Consider the following 19,104-nt stretch of genomic DNA (forward strand, 5'->3'; position numbering starts at 1 on the left):
CAAATGGTGAGGTATGTTTATGAGAGACCTTGAACATTCTCTTTGATGTATCAGTATAGTCCATAGCAAGCTGAATACAGTTCACAATGCTTGGAAAACACATTAGACAAAATAGCACACAAAACCGTTGAAGGCAGAACTCAGAAACCCATAATTACATGTAGTCTAAGCATTATCAAATCACATCAGGTTTCACCAGATTAAAAAATATGGATTCTTCTTTGTTATTCTTTTGTAAAGGAGATATTTAAAAATATATTTTGTTATCTCATTTATAATTTAAATGAGTAATTTGAACTCTCTTATAAAGATATTATGTCATAGAACAAGAACGGAAACCTTAATGTTCGTCGGAGATTCTTTGCAATACTTAGGGGGACATTTTATGTAGACTTTGATCCTATGCCATTGTTTGTTGGCACAGGTGTGAAATGCTATTAGTGAAGCAGATCTTTAGTAACAGAGAAAAATATGGAGACAGTACTATCTCTGGGACTTTTTCAGGAGTAACCGAGTGAGTATAGTGCCCCATTCTTGCATGTATAAAAATGGAATATGCTTCCTGTTTGTTTTGAGAGTGATGAGATTCAACAGTGCTGCTTCAGGAAATATCAAACTAAACCAGTCATAAATGTTCAAGGACTAATGAGCAGGAAGCAGCTGTATGTTCAGGATTTGCAGTTAAAGATCATTGCTGCAAGTATAAGTTTGAGAATCATTAGCAAATGTTGGAATTAAAAGCCACATGGTAAAATTGCCCAGGATATTATGGAAATAAGACAAAGTGAACAAGAATGAGGAAACAGATATTATAGTTTGAAGAAGTAAGAACTAGTAGAGGGGGTTGTAAGTCAGTGATGAGAACAAAATGACTGACAAAGGAGAGCTGGGAAATTTATAAAAAATATTATTGGAAGAGCGGTGAAATTAATAATGTTATCCTTTAAGTAATACAAGCATTTTACTATTAGTTTTTCAAACCTGTTTGTTTCAAATGAGATAAAGAAAGAGGAGTGGGAATTTTGGGGGTAGGGTAGATGGAGAAAATCTAGAAGGAGTTGTGGGAGGGGAAACCATAATCAGAATATATTGCATGAAAAATGTTTTCAATAAAAAAAATGAGGTGACAATGGGCTCGAGTTTGAAAGAATTCATCCAGTCTCATTAAAGACACAGCCAGAATATGTCAAATACAGAGGTGAATGCCAGCAGCAGTCCACTGAACTGAGAACAGGATCCCCATTGGAGGAATTAGGGAAAGGACTGAAAGAGCTGAAGGGGCTTGAGACCCCATAAGAACAACAATGCCAACCAACTAGAGCTTCCAGGGACTAAACCACTATCCAAAGACTATACATGAACTGACCCTGGACTCCAAATTCATAGGTAACAATGAATAGCCTTGTAGGGGCACCAGTGGAAGGGGAAGCCCTTGGTCCTGCCAAGGCTGGACCCCCAGTTTACGTGATTGTTGGGGGGGGCGGTAATGGGGGAGGAGGAGGGGTTAGGGGGCTGATGTACTGGAAACCAGGAAAGAGGATAACATTTGAGATGTAAATAAGAAATACCCAATTTAATAAAAAATGGAAGAAAAAAAGAGATGTTCAAATCTTGTGAGTCTGAAAAAGAGAAACATAAATTTGTAATTGATGAAGATTGAGCAGCTGGATAAATGAGAGGTTCATATAGTTATATTATTCTGAACATTATTTTTATAGAGAAAAATAATACTGATGAATATAAGAAAATTGGAAAACCAAATATAACTTAGATTGGTAGGAAATAAAAGAAACATGCCATGTACTAACCTGCCTCTTAATTCAATGTATTTATTCTCGAGTCAAAAGCATCCTTTCTGACTGCTAGGAAAGTATGAGAGTGATAAATTAAAACTACACACATAGCATCTCATAATACCAACAAGAGAGGCAAAAGGCATACACAAGTCTTTTTGGGAAATGCTAGAGATGACATTTATTGTACTTTTCTGTATATTGCAAGCTATGAAGCAGTAGAGAGAATGGTAATCATGGTCTTCTGAGACTAAGACATCCTGGCTGAGACTGCAACTTTGCTGGTGGTCATTTTCTTAGGTGTGTTATGTGAAATAAGTCAGGGACAACCACAAATGTTGTAAAAACTCAGTTTTTGGTAAAACTCACAGCAGTCAAAGACATGGTTTTCAGAAGAAAGTCTGGAGGAGTGTACCTACTGGCCAAGGGTGTGGTCTGACTTACATAGCTAAAATAAATTTACTGCCCTACCATAGTCATTAATAACAATATATTGTACATTTCAGAATTGACTTTAAAACATTCTAAATGATCTCTCTATTTAAAAAATATGGATATGAGACAAGGAGAATTAATGGTAGTTGCTTGGTCCAGTCATTTCAAAATACAAATTCCTGATTTTTTTCTCCTACCTCTCTAATGACTGAATTTTTAATATTAATGTTATAGTGCACAGGACTGAGAGAAGTTTGCAGGAACTGGATGAAGGTTAGTCTGGAGTCATTGTCCCCCATAAAACAGTACCAGTGTGGGTCTGAAGTCACCAAGGAATCTACAGAACTTGCTAGCAGACACTTCACAAGTGAATAGAACTTGCCCTTAGACTGGAGCTCTACAGTCTAGCATGGACAGATGAAGATACAACATACATAGAAGGAAACACATACCATGACTATTTCCATAGCATTCTATTTCAAAAGAAACCCACTTCTCTAGACCTCAGGAATGAGGAAAATAACAACAAAGTATAAATATACAGTACAATCAAGTTTTCTGGTTCTTGCTTTTTTTTGAATGAGGATAGAGTTATTTTAAGTGTTGAATAAAAATAATTAGCATTTTCTCTATACTATGAGAATATAATAAAATGTTGCTGAGTTCAGCATAACTTTTGTTGGTGATGGACTGATATGGGTCCCACCCCTGAGCCAGTGACAACACTGCATTGGTCTCCATCAGTGTTGATGGCTGCTATGGACATAAGGCCTGTTTCTATAAAACTACAAATTTTTACAGTCCTCTTTCACTGCTATGTTTAATGACTCCATTATAATCACGCACAACCCAAGTCCAGGAGGCAAAGGTGTTGCTAATGTTTCAGCAAAATTGTAAATGCTGAGAGCTTCAGACACACTTAAGACTGTGGAACTCTCAAACATGAGTTTGAAAATATGTAGTATCTTTAAGGATGCAATATGAATTGTATAAGGAGCTTCACCAATCTAAAGGAACACAGACAGTTGCATTATGAGGCAGCATGTCAGAAGGATAAGGATGGCGATAAAGAGATTTAGGAAGTGATGAAAAGAGGAGATCCAATCCCGCTAAGTTCTTTATGCTTAGAAATGTCTAAAGATTCTTCAGTCCAGGTTAGGCAGCACAGAGCAAGGATAGGCCCAGGTGTTAGAGAAATGGCAATTTCATGGCAGAGTCCCACATAGCTAGCCTATTGTTTGTACTTATCAGAGCAGGCAGATATCTGAATTCATTTACAATGATAGAAGAAAATGTGTACTTACTGTCTCCTAAGAATGAAGGGGCTGGAGTTTAGGGTTGCTGACTCATAGGAAAATCAAAATGCAAGATGTAGTAAATGACTGCACTGAAATATAAAATAAGCTGGGTTTATGATTTACAAGTGATCCAGAGATCTGAGGATTTTTTTTTGTTTTTCTTCTTCTTCTTCTTCTTCTTCTTCTTCTTCTTCTTCTTCTTCTTCTTCTTCTTCTTCTTCTTCTTCTTCTTCTTCTTCTTCTTCTTCTTCTTCATCATCATCATTATTTTGTAGAATAGCAAGAGACAACCTGAACTATCATTGTCATAAGTAGAACATGGAGAGAGAGAGAGAACTGTCTGAAGATCTCCAGAGAAAGTAGAATATAGAAAGAAAGTATCTGAAAAGCTGTTTTGAGCAGAACATAGTAGACCAGCTTGAACCCACAGTTTGACTTCAAGTCATTTGTTCACCTCTCTCAGATACCACTTCTCTCAGAACCTCTCTTTAAGCTGAGGCTTGTCACTGGCAAAATGTAGCTAAAATAGGTAAGGATCTTATATATTTATACTTAAGCAGAAAAGGCTAGAAAATATGAAAAGCACAAATAAACAGAACCTGTGGTTTTGAGTGAATATTGTCAACCCATGTGACTCTGTGTATGTGCTTGTGTGTGTGCATGTGTGTATGTGTGTGTGCATTTATGAAAAACTCACATATATGTAAATGCATGTATGTATGTTATATTGTGTTAAAGAAGCACACACATGTATGTATATGTGAGTACGTATGTATACATATACGTATGTATACTATTCTTCATGTTCCTTTCTTCCACACTCCTAGCTTGGCCTTATAGTGTGAATGTTACAGAACTCTATTTCTTGTATATTCTTTTTTGTGAGGTAAGATGTGGCCATCCTTACCTAGTAATGATAATTACACAGTCATTACTTTTGTCCTGAGAATTTTGCTCTATATATTAGTTTGTATTTTTATTATTCTCTTTGCTGTTACTGAAATTTATAAAACATAGGAAGCTCAAGGACATGGCTTAAGTGTTTGCTTTGATTAGGGGCATGATATTACCCTGCTAAACATGAAAGAAGCCAAAGAAACTAGGGAGTAAAATACATTTTAAATACCGCAGTTGTAAGAATAAAGAACTTTCTGAAATGTTAACTTTAGGAAAAAATGAGGTTTGAATCCCTGTGATCCTAATAACCTCAAGTAGGCTACACTTCCATTTTTGCCCTGAAAATTGAATTTGCAGTGTTTTGGTGTGCACCTGTATACACACACACACACACACACACGCACACACACACACACGCACACACACACACGCACACACACACACAGAGTTACAGAAGACACATTCAAATTTGGGGAAATTTATTTGAAAATTTGATTTCAATGTTGTTTTCATTCCCACTCCTTATCTTCCTTTCTCCTGCCCTTTATCTTTTCTCTGCTCTTGTGCTCCCCTCCTTTCCTTTCTTCCTAGCTCATTACCCTCCACCAATATTGTCTCCACCTAACTTTTCCCTCCTGCTCTTACTCTCTAAAAGACCTTTGTAAAGCCGGCATCCCACCCAGTTATTCTGTCTGTGGGGGTTTGAATCTGTAATGTGAATGACTATTGTTTTTGTTTTTATAATGCTCCATTATATGTGTATATATATTTTAACATATTCAATAAATTATTGACCTTGGGGTCATGTCAAACTGATGTTAAATATGCGGGGAGAAAGTTTTGTAGAGTATATGTGTTTATTACCCTTATATGCTACCAGAAGACAGAATAGGACAAGCAGCCTTGATCTCTTTGAAGCAACATTTAACTAGACATACTTATTTACATCTTCAAAGGAAGAATGGAAATGAAATGTTTTTTTAAGCAACAATGTATGAAACACTCACCTTTGAGAATGTTTGAAGTACCTTGCCATCTGAGAGGATCATAAGGCATAATTCACAGGTTTGCGTACAGACCATAGTTTGGAAAAAATGAAAATAAGTAAAATATCTTATCAGTTGAAGTTTAATTGTGAAATTCTTAGATGACCCCTATTACAGATGTGGCTCAATTAAAATCGAAGCCATATATACTTAATTCAACTTTGCTATCCCTCACTTCCTCGAACTTTGTTCTTTGTAGTACTTGGAAAATTAACTTTTGGATTACTCCCCTTTCAACGAATTCAAAGGGAGACAAAAACAGCAAAATAACCTGAACTGGAGAAAACCAAGAATCATTTCTGGCTGTGTTCTGGGAAAACGGACTCATTAGCATAACCTGTGTGACACGAATGTAGTCTACCTCCCTCTAAACACAACACCACTCACAGACAGTCATTGTTGGTGTGCAATCAATGTAACTTTTAAGCAACAAATAGTGTGAACACTATACATAGTATATACCTGGTCACTTAAAATTAATTGTGGATGTAAGACTATAGTATCTAGAAATGTGTGAAATTGAAAGGAAGAAAAAAAATCCTTTCCTAATATAACGAAAGAACACATTTAATTATAGATTGCTGAATATTTAAAGCAGAAAATACCTACAATAGAATGTTCTCCCGAAGGTAATAAAAACAAGTGACCTTTCTTCAAGTTCTATTTGTCACCTGACAATTGTCCTCCTATTTCTTCCATAAAAAGGTTCTAAATTATGGGGAAAATAAACATAAAAATTACGGAATAGAATCAGCATATGCATGTCAAAATGCTTTTATTTTTGTCTGAAACACCATTTTAATAATTTCTTATCCCTAATATAGCTGAACTAACTCTTTGTCAGCAAATGCACTTCACTTCACATCAATAAACCCTCAAGGCGGTCATGAAATCCGACAGTGATGTTAGTAGCAAGCTACTATCTCTTTCCAGCATGTCTGTTCTAGAGTATTAATCGCACTGCTGGTATTTAAAGGGTTGCAATGAACATTCCCATTGGTATTCTATGGCAATTTAATCACAATCCCAGTCATCAGTAAGTGTTGCCCTGTGGATAATATCATTCATCATAAGGCTGATATTATGATACACTTGGGGTCTGACAGCTTTATTTTCATTAGCCAACTTATGTGGTGACTTGTACCATTAAATGTCACAAGTGACCCCCTAATTGCCCAACCCGCTGGCCTCTTTTAGAGTCCTCACGTCAATTCTTCTTTCTTTAATATTTGACCCTGTTAAAAGCTGCATACTTATTAAACTGCTCTCTCTCTCTCTCTCTCTCTCTCTCTCTCTCTCTCTCTGCCTCTCTCTCTTTCTCTGTGTATGTGTGTGTGTGTGTGTGTGTGTGTGTGTGTGTGTGTGTGTGTGTATGTGTGTGCATTATGGTATTCTGGGATTTATACTTGTTTGGTTTTTCAAAATGTCAATGTTTGGCTTTCTTTAAGAACTTTATTTCATTCTTATTATTAATTAGGTTATCACATAATTTATTTGAAGGCGATTTAAATTTTAACAGACACATGTACATTGTATTTAATTACATGGTACCTTGTATACAATGTTCACAGCACCTTTTTGAACCACTCTTAGCGAGTACCTCTTCTGTGGATTTCTTTGGTTTCTGAGAGCTAACTCTTTTTTCCTTTGCACCAAATTATGTTTTCAATTTCCCAGTAAAGGTAGTTGTGTTTCTAGAGAGAAGAGTAAAGAAAAAAATTAAACTGTACTGACAGTTTATTCCTAAGTTAACTCATGTCCTATATTTCAGGTCCAGTACAATAATTAAGGATTGGTATATTGTACCACAAAGATTTTAATAGATATCTGTCAAACTCCCTTAGCATTGTATCCTAACTATATATTTGTGTAGAAAAAACAACTGATCTTCCGATCAAAATACCAAAATATGCTTCATTGTAATATAAGGAGCTATTTTTAGATTTATCAATGTTATTCTCTATGAAGAACTTTGAGTGCTATGGGAATATAGCCTGCTAGCAAGCAAATAATTTAATTTGGTAGACATTGATGGTTGCTAGAAGAAATGAGCATTCTGAGGTAGAACAAAGAGAACGGTGGTACTCGGAGCAATTGCAATGGCTGAAATATGAGCACTTATTTCTAGTCAATACTAGCTCCAAATGTTGTAATAGTATAAAAGGGGTTACAAGAAGGTCTAAATGTATGTTGGGTTCTGTTAAAAGAGTAGTCAAATCTATTAGAGTTGAAACTATCCTCCACCATTGGAAGGTTTCATCTTCATTGTACTGTACAGTAAACAAATTCAGTTGTTCTTCTGGTGTACAATAGTTCAGGCATGGGAGAAGGCACAATCTCTAACCTCATTTAGTGTCTAAAAGTCTTTGAATTCCAGTGTGAAACATTGCAGACACTAGAAACGGTTACTTTCTAAGACACATAGAAGCTAATACTGTGATATTACTGTTTTAAAAATTGAATTCCATTGATAGCTGCTAACAAGGACTTCAGAAATTTTATATATATATAATATATCATATATCATATACATATATATGATATATAATATATGTGCCCTCTGTCTTGTACCTCCTCAAAGAAGCTTGTAAGGGCTTTTGGACACTTTTAGCTTAAGTGTTTCAGGATTTTCATTGTTTTAGTCCAATGTTTGATTCTATAGCCAATATCCTTGACTGATGATTATATATGTTCTACTCCCTGTTATGAATATAAATTCCTACTGATTGAAGCATTTTACTTTTTTCTAGCTTAGAACCATCAGTAGATTTTGGAGTATCTCACAAAACATAGTGCCATCTACAAAGTGGGTGAAAATTTGCTCCATTGAGGTAAGAGTTTAGTCCCATTCTGATTTAGATGGAAAGGAGAAGGTAGAGGCTCTACTGAGAGAAATAAAATCACACAAAGTCTCGGCTACTAAGATGAACTTAGAGTCCAGTGACTGTTAGAAATTGTCAACACTGTGTCTGTCCTCCATGGAATCTAGAAGACAGAATCAAGTTCTTGAGAGAAGCTTCTATGTTGCAAAAGAACACACTGGTGAACCTGCTTTAGTAAATCCCAACTAAAATAAAGGCATGTTCAGTATGGCCTTGGTTTCGTGACCACTCCCTGTAGGTACAGACACTTATCTTATGGATAGTGACTTATCTTATGGATATCTATCCCTTATTTCCATGTCTTTTAGACTCTGATAAACTTCTCATGAATTCACCAATTCTTTGGCAATTCTACTTAACCTGACAATGAAAATTTAGCACCAAGTTTATTTAATGTATCCAGATATTCTTTAATTAATATGATTACTACTTTTCACAGGATACCAAGATGAAGATTGAGTGTCTGTAGTTAAACTGTGTTATATTGGGCAATAGAGTCTAAACCAATAATTATAGTAAGTAAATAAAAATAACCTGCATTATTTTGAAAAACTTGAAATTCCCCATGGCCAATATTGTGTAAGAAAGTATCCCATGTCCTATACAGTTATTTTAATTTAATTATCCATTTCTTCTGAAAACAACATTGTACACCCATATAGGCTAATTCCATTATTACTTTTTTAAAATCTGTTTGGTTGTTGTTGGTGGTGGTCATTGTACTTGTTTTTTTTTTTTTTTATTTTAATTGGCTTACCAACTTGAGGGTTTCCATTAGATCTATTCTTAGAGTCTTAGTTTGAGTTAACCCCTTTACTATTCGACTTCTTTCTTCATGTCAAGTTCTACTATTATTTCAGTTGTTTTACTTAAAATTGGGTTGAAAGTTAGTAGGCTTCCATGAAGCTTTTAATACCCCCTCCATTTTTTGTTAGCCCTCTCTTGCTTGCCCTCATTAATACTTTCAGGGGAAGGAAGGGAGGGCTAATAAAAAGAAACTATAACATTGAACATACCCTAAGATCAAGGAATTTCCCTTTCCCTACACCATCATTTTGTTCATCTTGCCCATTATGACTGGGATAAGACAAAGTTTCTAGGTAATTTTCATTTACAGTTTCATGACGTTTAAGGATGTTGAACATTTCCTGAATTGATTCTCAGTTGATATAATACCAAGATGTTTTCATCTTTTAACAATTCTCTGTTTATTTGAACTACATTACTTTCTTTTCTTTTCTTCTTTTTTTACACTCCAGATTTTATCCCCTCACATTCCGTCCTCCGACTGTTCCACATCCCATACTCCTCCGTGCCACCCCTGTCTACACAAGGATGTCCGACCCCAACCACCTCACCCCGAACCGCCTCACCAGATCTCTAAACTCCCCGGAGCCTCCAGTTTCTTGAGGGTTAGGCACATCTTCTCTGACTGAACCAAAACCTGGCGGTCCTCTGCTGTATATGTGTTGAAGGCCTCATATTAGCTGGTGTATTCTGCCTGGTTGGTGATCCAGTGTCTGTTAGCTATCGGGGGTCCAGATAAGTGAGACTGCAGGTCCTCCTACAGGGTTGCCGTCCTTCTCAGCTTCTTCCAACTTTTCCTACTTCAACCACAGGGGTCAGAAGCTTCTGTTCATTGGTTGGGTGCAAATATCTGCATCTAAATCTTTCAGCTGCTTGTTGGGTTTTTCAGAGAGACGTCATAATAGGTCCCCTTTTTGAGCATTCCATTGCCTTAGTGTTAGGCCCTGGGGATCCCTCTTTGGACCTGCCACTAAACCTCCTTTTGTTCAGGTTCTTTCTCCATTTCCATCCCTGGAATTTTTTCAGATAGGAACAAATATGAGTCAGAGTTTTGACTACGGGATACAATCCCATCCCTCACTTGATGCACTGTTTTTTGCAGAAGGTGGGCTCTATAAGTTCCTTCTCCCTACTGTAGGGAATTTCATCTGGGACTCCCTTTGAGTTCTGACAGTCTCTCACCTTCCAGGTATCTGATACATTCTGGAGGATCCTCCTAACTTCCCACCTATGGAGGTTGCCAGTTTCCATTCTCTCTGCTAGCCCTCAGGGCTTCAGTCTTCTGCTTACACATAACAAATATTCCCCTCTCCCACTTCCCATCCCCTTTCGCTCCCTCCCTCCCCACTGTGGTTGCTTTCTTCTCCCTCCCAGGTGGGACTGAGGTGTCCTCACTTGGGCTTTTAAGCTTGTTGATATTTTTGAGTTCTGTGGACTATATCTTGGGTATTTTGGGGGGGGGGGGTAAATATCCACTTATTAGTGAGTACCTACCATGCATGTACTTTTAGGTCTGAGTTACCTATATCCGGATGATAGTTTTTAGTTCCATCGATTTGCCTAAAATACGCAGGATATCCTTGTTCTTAATAGCTGAGTAGTATTGTGTTGTGCTAATGAACCACATTTTCTGTATCCATTCTTCCATCCTGGGGATATGTGGGTTGTTTCCAGCTTCTGGCTATCAAAAACAAAGCCACTATGAACATAATGGAACATGTGACCCTGTCACAAGGTGGGACACCAAGAGTGGTATTGCTGGGACTTCAGGTGGATGTATTTCCAATTTTCTGTCTAACCTCCTAATTGATTTTCAGAATGGTTGTAGCAGTTTGCAATCCCACTAGCAATTGAGGAGTGTTTCTTTTCTTCCACATTCTAGCCAACACGTGTTGTTATCTGAGGTTTTGACTTTAGCTATTCAGATTGATATAAGATAGAATTCCAGGGTAATTTGATTAGCATTCCTTTGATCACTAAGGAGTTTTAACATTTCTTTAGGTGCTTCTCAGCCATTTGAGATTCCTCTATTTTGAATTCTCCAGTTTAGTTATATACCCCACTTTTTGGTTGGGTATTTTAGATTTTGTGGTTAGCTTCTTGAGTTTTTACATATTTTGTATATTAGCCTTCTATTAGATATTGGCTTAGTGAAGACTCTTTCCAAATATGTAGGTTGTTGCTTTGTCTTATTGACTATGTCATTTGCCTTACAGAAACTTTCCAGTTTCGTGAGGTCCAATTTATCAATTCTTGATCTTAGAGTATGAGCCACTGGAGTTTTGTTTAGGAAATTTTCCCCTGTGCCAGCAGATGATATGATAGTATACATAAGCAACCCCAAAAATTACCAGATATCTTCTCCAGCTGATAAACATCTTCAGCAAAGTGTCCAGATATAAAATTAACTCAAATAAACCAGTAGCCTTCCTTTATACAAATGAAAATCAGGCTGAGAAAGAAACTAAGGAAACAACTCCCTTCAAAATAGCCACAAATAATGTAACCTATCATGGGGTAACTCTAACCAAACAAATGAATTCTGTATGACAATAACTTCAAGATTCTCAAAAAGAAATCTAAGATTTCAGAAAATGGAGAGATTTCCCATGCTCATGGATTGGTGGAATTAACATAGTAAAAATGGCCATCCTACCAAATGTGATCAATGCAATCCCATCAAAATCTCCACACAAAATTTCAAAGACATGGGAAAAGCAATTCTCAAATTCATCTGGAAAGGCAAAAACCCAGAAACGGGAAAACAATTCTTATCAATAAAAGAATGGCTGAGGGAATCACCATCCCTGACCTCAAGCTTGACTACAGAACAATTTTGATTTTAAAAAAACTGCATGGTTTTGGTACAGAAAGACAAGTTGATCAATGAAATAAAATTGATGACCCAGAAATAAAACTGCACACTTACATATACTTGATCTTTGACAAAGAAGCCAAAAATATACAATAGAAAAAGGAAAGCATCTTCAATTAATTGTGCAGGTCTAACTGGATTTCTGTATGTAAAAAACTGAAAATCGACCCACATTTTCACCTTGCACAAAGTTCAAGTCCATGTGGACCAAGGACCTCAACTTAAAACCAGGTACTTAATCTAATAGAAGAGAAAATGGGAAAGAGCTTTGTACTGCATTTTTAACTGTTTTTTTCCTTTGTTTTCTAGAGTTTGTGTTGTTCTTTATGACATAGGATAGTGATTCTATGTCAGATACATAATTGGTAAAGACATTTTCCATCTCAAAGACTGACACTGAAATACAGAATCATTTCAGCTTCATGAGGTTCCATTTATTAATTTTTAGTCTTAGAGTTGATTTATATGTTACAGGAAAAGAAAAGTAACCATCAATATCAGTCAGCTAGAAAACTGTGAACTACAACTAAGACTTGCCTGAAAGATATATTTATGTACTTGCCTCACAAATCTTATGAAATATAATCAATAATGTTTGGACTCAAATTAGTGTCTACCCCATAAATTGAAATGTATACCTTACCATATTAGGTTGTAAAGAACCTGCAGTACTCATTTAAGTAAAAACATACTACTACTATTCTTCTAAGGGGACATAACAAGAAAATGAATTCAAATAAAAATTTGCTTTACCCACATATAAGTGCATCAGTCAACCTTCATCAGAGGAGTGTCCTCATGCAGCAGATGTTAATTAAGATAGAGATACACAATTGAACAAAGTATATAGTGTGAGAGTCTTTGAAACACTTGTTCTTAACTAGGATGTATTGGCCAAAATCTTCACTTTGAGATTCAGAGGTCCATCTAAAGGAGAATACAGAAAGGTGGTAGGAGTCAGGTGTGGAACGTGACTCCATAAATGGAATGTTTTTCTTTTTTTTTTTCTTTTTTTTCTTTTTTTTTTCGGAGCTGGGGACCGAACCCAGGGCCTTGCGCTTGCTAGGCAAGTGCTCTACCGCTGAGCTAAATCCCCAACCCCTGGAATGTTTTTCTGACTCTTTTTTCTGTTTATGGGAAATATTTCCTACTACTGTTACTTTGTTAGTCTTGATATGAGGCGATATGCCTAATTTTATTGCACCTTATTATGTCGAGTTCAACTGGTATCCCTGGGAGGATAAAGTAGGCCTCCCACGTAGGGGAATTTGGAGAAGGAGGAAGGGGTGGCTAAAGTTGGAATATATTATATGAGAGATTATTAAATACATTTAATTTAATTTAAAAAGAAAAAATAAGTATGCCCAATGAACTCCCATAAACTGTGGCAGCATGAAAAAGGCCTGTACAGCATCAAGGCAAGCAAGAATCCCAACACTGAGAATCAGAAATGAATGTAAAGGTCTACTCCTACCCAAAAATCTATTTACTCTTGAAATCCAAGAAAGAATGAGAAAAGCCATTTTTTCCCAATGGAGTACCACTGTGTATTGCAAACACATTTAGCAAGGTTCATGTTAAAGCATAATTAAGACAAAATAATTTCTATTGCTTTATTTATGGACAGCGTTTTATTTTATTTTGGTTTGGTGTTTTTGTCTTCATTTGTTTTTATTTTGTTTGCTTGTTTTCGTTTTTAAGACACTGAGCAAGCTATGATGCTGAATGTTGAGTGCCAGGTACAAATGGACCACATTATCTATAAACCTAGTCTTCCTTATACTATATTTCACTCACTAAATCGTCAAGATTGTAACTTGCTTTGCAGTCAAGCCTACTTGAATTTGTAGTCTTCCCATGTCAGATACCCATGTCAGATACTTGAATAGTTGGTATCTCTGGCCTGTGTCATCAAGTCCAGTTACCATGCTAGATAACAAAACTTGTGCATTTTAATAATGCTATTTATTCTTCCAACAATCTCCATTGAATAACAAAAATTGAATAAAGTTGGACTCATTTTATTAGAAGAGTCCAAAGTCCTGGGAGAACTAGATAATCTATTTCTGGAATTTTCATAACAGAGAAGGGCTATTTATCACACATTTGAAATATAAAGCATAGGTTTATTTGAATATTATGGAAAGCAAGATAAGGAATGCAATGTATACTACACATAGTATAACTCATGGGTACATATGCTACTCCAAGAAAGAGAATGTTAACTATTGCTCAGGCTGACAAATCAGGACTGATTAGTCAGGTACATGAAGCTACACCATAGCTTCACAGACAACTAATTCATAGTGCCAAGCAAATATTCAACTACTCATGCCTTCCTAATATACAGATATTCCACAAAGAAGTACTTCTTCTGTTTACTCGTAGGTAAAGTTTATGAGCATGAACACCATTCATTTCCATGAAGAATTCTCATGTCTCCCAAACAAGGAGGGCCTCATCCTTCTTATTGTGTTAAAATGTAGTCATAATCCCATTCTTTCCCAGGTTCGGACTAGATAGAACCTTTCATAAGTAGATTTCAAGTTTTACTCTGCAGGAGGATCTTCTATTTGTTATTCTGTGCAAAAGCATAGGCGTAAGTAGCAACTGTCTCTGTATCCTGGGTACACAACAACTAATGTCAACAGACAGAATTTTCACTACAGGATTAGAATTTAAAGTACGAAACCTTAAAGATAGTTGAACAAATAAAAAGACATCTATTTTGAAGATTATTTTCCTGATTTTGAGGCAAGTAGTAAGTGGAGAGGAAACCAAGTGGTCTCTCCTGGCACTGTAGGTGGTGATCCTCTCTGTAGGCATAAACTTGAAGACATGGTATAAAGACTCAGTTTTAAGTGAGTTAACTAAACATGACTTCTCGTTTTCTAAAGAGTGGGACTTTGACTGGGAATTACACGATTGCTCATGTTGACAACTTCTTTTAAATAGAGCAACAGTAAACAAATGATTTCTACTTAGATATGATCACTCTTCCTCATATTTTGTTCCTTGCATGGGTCCATTTATTTTGTCCTTGATAATTTGCCCCAGTGCACTATATTCCTTTCCTTTGGAAAAGCAGACATTCAATTGCATCAACACATATATAATTCCATTATAAATTCTGAGCCATAAACCACAGTGATATTTTTAACATGGATTATACTTCTACTGTATTTAGGAATGTAGAGGTGACAGATTTATAGTCTGTTGTTATTAATTTTTTTCAGAAAGAAACCTTTAACAGGTTCGTAAAATAATTGCTAAATAATATATTAGTGATTTTCTTAGAATTATAAATGATCTTTTGTTGTTTATTATATCAGTTTAATGACAAAAGAGAGGTCAGATATGGAAAGGAAATTGGCAATGACATTACTGAGGTGAATAAGCATTCAGTGAGCCTTCAGTACCAGCAGACAAAACAAAATGGTGTACCCTCTGAACATATAATTTATCTGCTAGACCACTTACCTCTATTTGAACTGAGTTTGAGTCCATAGTAAAAGTTTTACCAGATCCTGAATAGGACCTTCTTCTAACTTTGATGTGGCCAACACTGATTGTATTGTCATTGTGAGATAATTGTATCCCTTGGGTTATCTTTTAATAATTCACATATCTCAAGAGAGTTACTATTAAATAAGGCTGAATTAAACCAAGCTGGTTGTTCATGTATAATCCAGGAAGTCTCAGATAATAACGACTGAATACAGACATGTTGAGAGGAGGTTGCCCTGGATCAAATATGCATGTCCAGACAAATCTCAAAGTTAGGATCAGTGGTCTTGTAGAAAGTCATACCGGGAATGGAGAATAAAAGAAGCAACTCTGCAATGAGGTGGAAAAATGGCCAATAGTAGAGGAATGAGAGCAACCATTAGTAATGTCAGAAGGCCAGGCTGTCTCAAGGATCTTCAGAGAGATAGTGGTTCTTCTCCTACAGCAATCATATTCAAAACGTTCCAATTTGAACATTGCACTTTCAGAACAATGAAGAAAAATTGCTGGTATTGTTTGTAGTGATCCATTACAACAACACTAGAAACGTGATATACTGCTTTGAAAATATGTGATAAACTCAATGTGAATTGTTATTTATTTATTTATTTATTTATTTATTCATTAATTCATTCATTTATTTATTTATTTACTTATGTGGAATATAAGGAAAATTAAATAGCTGTAAAATGACTTTGTGTCTTGTGATTTTACTAAAACCATACTTAGGTCCACTGCTTTGTTATTAGTTAAACATTCACTTCATGTATAGCTTAAATATTGCCATAAATAATTTCATTATCTTAGATGTATCTGTGTCCTTGGACTAAAATATTTTTAAAAGTAAAGGAAAATATGAAATTTTTGGAATACATAAAGCTTTATTATTTACAAGGCAAGAGCGAAGGCCCAACGTCTGATAAGAGAATGCTTATTTCAAATGTCAAAAAAAAATTAAAAAAGCAAAAATTCTGAAGACTTGACATGGATCAAAAGTTATTGACACTGATCAACACTTGATAGGTTCTTTCCTATCTCCCATCCAGGGTAAATAAGCAGGGATGCTATTGCTTCCAAGCAAATATTATTGTACTTTTCATTTTGATAAACATGCTCATAATGGCCTAATATACATTTTATAAATATGTAACTTATCTTTTGACCTATATGAATTGAAAAAATACTTTATTGTAAACTATAAAACTATTAAAATATGAACTATTCACAGTGATTTTTAATTTTTTGAGATTATGATATAATTGCAACATTTCTCCATTCTCTTTCTTCCTTTCAAACTCCTTCGAGTTTATGGTCTCTCCCTTTTTTTACTTAACACACACACACACACACACACACACACACACACACAAACACACACACACACACATGCATGCACGCACGCACGCACGCACACACAGGAGCACACACACACACACACTCACTCCTAAATGTAATTTGTGTAGTATGTGTATATGTTACTAATATGTTCTCAGAGCTCACTGCTTAACAGAGACCACATTTCCTGCTTCTAGCTTTCCTCAGAGGCCAAAATTTCTTCCAGTATGGTGTAAGCCTGGATGGCTTTCCCCAAACGCTTTGGCATATTCCCATGGATATGTTCTTTAGCTCATATTTAGGAGGTCATGTTGGTAATACTTTATAGCTTTGAATACTAAAGGAGACACCATCACACAGCAAAATCACTGATTCTCCAATTCCTACAAAATTTTAGCCACCTCTTCCACCATGTGTCATGAGCCTTTGATTTTTGTGGATGTCTCATTTTAGATGATGTCCCATAGCTGATTTTTGATTGGTTCTAGTTTCCTGTAGTGGTCTTTCTTGCAAAGACATTTTTTTGATGAGTGCTGAATACTATATTTATCTTTATATAGTGATCTCAGCTGATAGATTATAACTTGACAGAGTTAGTTTTCTAACACTGTATTATTTAGAATCAACAGTTGTGAAAAATGCTACATTTCAATACACCATATAAAATTATCCCATAAATGGCATTCTACTGCATTAAGTATTTGGCATCAACTAAATAATTTGTATTATTAGTGTATCCTAGCTACATATATTTACATACATCTCGCAAATTCTCAATAAATATCTCCCCCCAGAGGTAAATTATCTTTATTTATACAACCAAAAATATCAGACAGAGCAAGTCAGGTGAGCTAAATGTTGCTTCACAGTTTCGTAGCCTTAAGACTGGGGAGGCTGGGTAGGGACAATTGTCTTTTTTTAAAAGATTTATTTAGTTTTAGTTATGTGAATACACCATTGCTATCTTCAGACACATCAGAAGTGGGCATCAGATCCCATTAGAGATGGTTGTGAGTCACCATGTGGTTGCTGGGAATTGAACTCAGGACCTCTGGAAGAGCAGTCAGTGCTCTTAACCTCTGAGTCATCTCTCCAGCCTCGGACAATTGTCTTAATCTTTCTCTCTTTCTTATTAGGTAGAAAGAGGTAGCCTTCAGTCTTCACACCTGGCTTAATAGCTTGACAGTTCAATATAGACTCGTAGCCATCCTGGGAAGTAGTGTGTATCCTACTTTGCTTATTTTCAATGTTAAAGTGTTCACTTTTATGCCAGGATCCAGAAAATGTGCAGATGGTGATAAATACTGCAGTTTTAGACAGGTCTTCCTTCTCTGTTGCTCTGCTATCTTCAGGATTGAAGATATGCAGAGGTATCCCAGCTTTGCATCACAGAAAGGAGGAGTTTGTTGAGCTCAGATTTCATCACGTAGGTGGAAGGTGGCAGGATCTTTGTTCTTCCATTAGATCTCTACTTAGAACTGTAAAGTGCATCTCCAGAAACTCCTGTCCCCCTGAGAATGGATGGGGAGCATATAGCCCCGAGCTTCTATTTGCTGACACTAGTGACTGAAAATTTCTATGTAGAGCTCTTCTTTGTTCTTAAGAAACCAGGGTAGGACTGGGGTCAGGTCTCTGGGAAACTTGCAAGTGAGCAACATGTCCTTTTGCTCCTCTAGATGGTGGAAATGAGACTTAGCCACCAGGTTCAATCTACAGGGAAAGAGGGAGGCTGGATGGGGGGGCTTCAGGGCAATGTGGCGGGTCCTTTGAAGAGGAGCCAATGCCGTTGTTGAGTTCACAGGGTGTTAGTACTGACCATGCTGAGGGTGTGGACAGCAGGGCTGCTAAGATCCTTTTTTTTTTTTTTTTGGACTTTTCAGCTTCTACTCTTGGACTTGGGGAGAGACCCCATTTGGAAAGAGGAGCAAAAGCAGGGGTTCCTGAGAAGACTAAGGTATGAAAAGAGTAAGTTTGGCTATGCACTAGAGATGCCTGATTACTGAGCAGGAACTTAGCACATAATCTTTATTAGCTAAATTATATTTTTCATTTAATATTAGAAAATCTTTTTGTGGTCACAGAAAAATTCAAGGAGGAATGTAAAATGTTAATTCTGATAAAGTGTTAATTCTGTTTTATAGAATCTTGGGGGGGGAAACTAGTCATGTAATTTTCACATTTAAATATGTGTGTAGAATATTAAAAAGTAATGACTATGTGAAATTCTTA

This window comes from Rattus norvegicus, chromosome 14, assembly GCF_021556685.1.
Source record: "Rattus norvegicus strain SHRSP/BbbUtx chromosome 14, alternate assembly SHRSP_T2T, whole genome shotgun sequence".
NCBI lineage: Eukaryota > Metazoa > Chordata > Mammalia > Rodentia > Muridae > Rattus > Rattus norvegicus.